Below are 4917 nucleotides of genomic sequence, written 5' to 3'. Positions count from 1 at the left end.
AACTCAAATTTTGATTCTTGGGCTGCTGCATAAAAACATTGGTTTACCAGATATTTTACTTAAAAGTTATATTTGGATTAGGAGAGAGTGGGATCCCAAGAATTGAAATGGGGACATATGGCAAGACTCATATAACTCACCCCAAACCCCATAGAATCTTTCTTTCTCTCCTGGTTGCTGAGGCTGTTCCTTCATTCTTTGAAGACCCTGTAACAACCTTGCTGAGAGTGTTACCTTGAAAAGGGGAGAAAATTCTATTTAGCCCACTACCTCTGATTATTGCAACACCTAAACTAAAATCAGGTCATGGCAGGCTCCAGTTGCCAAATTGCAAATTTACTAATGGATATTGGCAAGAATCCTAATAGGTTCAGTGGGTGCTATCCCAATGAAGGAAGGACAAAATACTAGATAAGGCTGAGTTCATTGTTTAAGAAGCACTTACCAGGAGATTCTGATTCCATTGTGTTAGGTTAAGATGCTGGGAGTAGTTCCAATTGTTTGTTTAGTTGAACTCAATAAGGGGGCCAGAGTAAAGGAAGTTGAGATGCTAAAAGTTTCTCAGTATGATATAGGTGAGGGAATCCAAAGACTTAGAAATTGTGTAGTGGATTTATTATGCATTACTTATTTACTCATTCAGCTCACATTGTTTGATAGATTTAGTAGACCTCCACTTTATACTTGAAGCTTCTGTCATAATCTTTTGTAGCAGTGTGTAAGATACACAGGTAGTGAACCAAGTTCTCGCCCTAACACATAGTTAAGTCTAAAAAATGATTAACAATAACTCATTACTCATTTCCTGACCTTTTTCAAACACAAAAAAACTCATACATTCTTTCTAAAGACAGAATGCAGGGCATTCGATTTGTGACTAGAGACAGCTAATGTTTCATGGCCTTGGAAGGTAGTGGGAAAAGTATTCCACATTGCTTTGCTTCCACTGGCCACTTGAAGTAGCAGCCGGTTGTGCTATGTATTAAGTTACAGCCTCAAGTTGCATGACATTGCCATGTCCCAATTTGTGAGATCAGTACAAAATTACAAGTTAGGTCAGTGATTTTCAGCTGTGAGTAATTTTGCCCACTAGAGGATATTTGGCAATGTCTACAGACATTTCTGACTGTCAAAAGTGGGATGGTGCTAACTGACACCTAGTGACTGGAGATCACAAATGCTGTTAAACATCCCATGATGCACAGGACAGTACCCCCCACAACGAAGAATTATGCAACCCAAAATATCAATAGTGCCAAGGTTAGGAAACACTGGGTTAGGTGTATGTAAAATATGTACTGGAAATAGAGGCTGACCAGCCCTGCCATGTTACATATAGAGTAGGGGTCAGCATACATTTTTTTAAAGTGCCAGATGGTAAATATTTTAGGCATTGTGAGTCATAAGGTCTCTGTTGCAACCATAGACAATAATCATAAATGAAAGTGCCTGTGTTCCAATAAAACTTCATTTATAGAAACAGGTTATAGGTTAGATCTGGCCTGCAGGCAATAGTTTGCCAACCCTTGATATAGAGATTAGCCTGAATGCTCTTACTACAGTATTTTTTTCTTTATTGTATGATGCTAATCTACAACAATTTTATTGTTTGATGATGCATTTATTTTTCAACAAACCCTTTTAGTTACAATGAGTTTTTAAAAGTGAAGTGCAGGCCCTCTAGCCTGGAGCCTCCCTTGGGTGGGTGCTCCAAGGATGAAGAGGTTTTTGTTGGCCAGGGTTGGGGAAGGAAGGTGGAGGGTGGGTGCTCACTGCACATGGAAGCAGGAAGCAGTTTCCAGTGGGCAGGGGAGTGTGCACACCACGGAGCCAGGTTGCAGGGGATAGGGGAGAGGTTAGGAAGAAGAGGAGGAGCATGCTCCCACATCTACCAACCCATTAAGTCTATTAGGGTCTTGGCTGGTTATATCTGAGAGTGTGGGACCTGTGCCCACCTCCTCTTTGGGAGGGGAGAGGGATAGAAAGTCCCTCACCTCTCAGCCTGCCTGAGTGGGAATTGGTATGTCTTCTAAAGGGTGAGGTGGCTTTGGTCCTGGGTTGTCAGCCAGCACCATGGAAGAGGTAGCTGGACACCTGGAGGATAAAGAGAAAAACTGACTGCCCCACACACCTGAAAATGGCCACCCCCAAAGGCCAAGGCTGCTGGTACCAGGAAGACATGCTGACTTTGCCACAATGCTTGAAAAATTACTTTACAGTCAATGACAGCTCCAAGTTCAAAACTACCAAGTCACATATGGAGTGGGAAAATGTAGCATTTAAGGACTTTTCTGTAGACATGTGCAAGCTTGAATGGGTAGAGATTTCTAACAAGGCCAGGAAGTTCCATACATTGACGGAATTGATTCTCAATGCTCAGAAACATGTTACAAATCCTTACAAAGGCAAACAAACAAACAAAAAAAACCCTGCAGATTTCCCAAGGAATTCCCTGATTCCTTATTTCCCTTCTTCATGGAGAAGCAGGACAAGTATGTGAAACTCCCCTTGAGATGAGCAATCTGGACCTGACCAAGATTATATCCAAGAAATCCAAGCAGCTTCCAGAGAAGAAGATAAAATATATTCAGGGCTTCCATAAGGAGAAACAAAAGTTCTGTAGAAACCTGACCCAATTCAAAGAGGATCACTCTGACCCAATCCAGAATGACAAGAAGTCAGATATCCCCAAGAAGCCCCAAATTCCCCAGCAACTGTGGTACACTCATGAGAAGAGGGTGTATCTCAAAGTGAGCCCAGATGCCACTACGAAGGAGGTAAGAAGGTGAAGGACTTCCTAGGAAGCAGGGGTCTCAGCTCTTGGACAACAAGAGGCTGAAAAGGATTAATAAAGCCCTGGATCAGCAGAAGGAATATGAGGAGACCATGTGGGACTATATCCAGAAGCACCTTGAGCCGAATATCAGTGGGGTGGGCATCACCAAGTTCACCCTCACCAAGGCTGAGAATAGCAGCTCAAGGACAAGTTTGATGGATGACCCACCAAGCCACTTCCAAACAGCTACTTGCTGTACTGAGAAGAGCTCATGGCTGACATGAAGGACACACCCAGCAGAGAGTGCATGGTGCTGTGCAGCCAACAGTGGAAGCTCCTCTTCCAGAAGGAGAAGGATGCCTATCACAAGAAGTGCATTCAGGAAAAGAAACATTATGAGGTGGAGCTCCTCCATTTACTTGAGAGACTTCCCCAAGGAGGAGCAGTAGTGGGTCCTGGGGAAGGAGAAGATGTTGAATAGCAACAAGAAGCAAGCCACCAGCCTGGCCTCCAAGAAGCCATCCCAAGATGGAGGTAAGGGCAGCTCAGAGAAGCCTAAGTGGCCCATATTGGACGCGCTCATTTCTTTTCTTTCTTTCTTTTCTTTTCTTTTTTTTTTTTTTTGAGGAGAAGTGGTAGCAGCTGTGGGAGGAGCAGCCTGAGCTTTCTGGGAGTGAGTGGACCTACCTGATGGCCCAAATGTGGAATGATCTGGGAAGAAGAAGGCCAAGAACAAGGCCCAGGAGGGAGCACTAGGCACAAGGCAAGCTGCCAGAGTCACCCAAGACAGCAGAGAAGATCTGGTAACAGAGCATCATTAGTGACTACATGGCCCGATTGAAGAACAACTGAGTGAAGGCCTCAAAAGCCATGGAGATGACCTGCAGTAACATAAAGAAGAAGGAGAAACTGCTATGGATTAAGAAGATAGCTAAACACCAAAAGTGATACGAGAGAGAGCCGAGTGAGATGCAGGCACCTCTGGCTGCTAGAAACTCTTCCAAGAAGATAAAGTTCCTGGGAGAAACCAAGAAGCCTCCCATGAACAATTTCCAAGAGCTGCTGTCCAATGGGGAGCTGAAACACCTGCCACTGAAGGAGTGCATGGTGGAGATTGGCAGCCGCTGGCAGCACATCTCCCAGAGCCAGAAGGAGCACTACAAAAAGCTGGCCAAGGAGCAGCAGAAGTGTACAAGGTACACCTGGGCCTCTGCATCAAGAGTCTGTCTCCCCAGGACCATGTAATTTATAAAGAGTACATCTCCAATAAACGTAAGAGCATGACTAAGCTTTGAGACCTGAACTCCAAGTCCAGCTGGACTACCCTGAAGTCCAATTAAAAGTCTGAGGAGAAGGAAAACAAGGATGAAGAGGAAGAAGAGGAAGATGATGAGACTAGTGACTCCTCTGATGGTGGGGACTCCTCCAAGTCCAGCATTGAGGATGAGGTCAAGGATAGGGACAAGAATAAGGAGGATGACAAGGATAAGGATGATGAGGAGGATGGCAGTGAGGATGAAGATAATGAATCCACCAGCTCCTCCTCTTCAAGGGACTCCTCAGATTCTGACTCCAACTGAGATCAGCCCCACCCTCAGGCAGCCAGTGAGAGCCCAGGAGCTCACCTCACAAAATATGGTGTGAATAGGGGGCTGGAGGAGTCCAAATCAGGATTCTACAGCCTCAGAGACATCAGCCCTGGGGGGTCCTCCAAGGAGAGCAACCACCTGACTGAGCCAACACCAGACCAGTTCTCCCCAACCCCATCTACCTGTGACTTGTGCTTCTGGCTTGGATGATGTAACAGGGAGCAGAAATGAGGGGTCCCAAAGAGTTCAGCGAGGTCCTCCTCAACTGTAGCTCAAACCAAGGTGGGGTGGGAGTTTTGGGGGAACCCTTTCTTTTTCAGAGGGGCTTCCTGCCTGGCCCCCTGTATTGGAACTGGAGGCAGGGAGCATTTTGGGAGGGGAGGGTAAGTGCCTTTGAGAAAATAGGCACTGCCCTGATGGCCCTCTCCCCTGCCGCCTGTAGGAAGGAGCTGCCTGGACCTGCTTATGGGGGAGGGGACAGAAGTGTGTTTTATATGCATATATATTAAGCTGTAAACAAGATGCTTCATTTTGAAAAACAAATGAAGCACA

The 4917-nt window shown here is 45.4% G+C and overlaps 1 pseudogene; it reads left to right on the top strand.

Annotated features, from left to right (window-relative positions):
- The first annotated feature begins 2107 nt into the window (after window positions 1-2107).
- Window positions 2108-4356, top strand: LOC116811603 (nucleolar transcription factor 1-like; annotated as a pseudogene).
- The last annotated feature ends 561 nt before the right edge of the window (window positions 4357-4917 follow it).

This window comes from Hylobates moloch, unplaced genomic scaffold, assembly GCF_009828535.3.
Source record: "Hylobates moloch isolate HMO894 unplaced genomic scaffold, HMol_V3 SCAFFOLD_7, whole genome shotgun sequence".
Classification (NCBI taxonomy): domain Eukaryota; kingdom Metazoa; phylum Chordata; class Mammalia; order Primates; family Hylobatidae; genus Hylobates; species Hylobates moloch.
The sequence above is the reverse complement of the archived record's forward strand: the minus strand, read 5'-3'. Positions and strand labels throughout refer to the sequence as shown.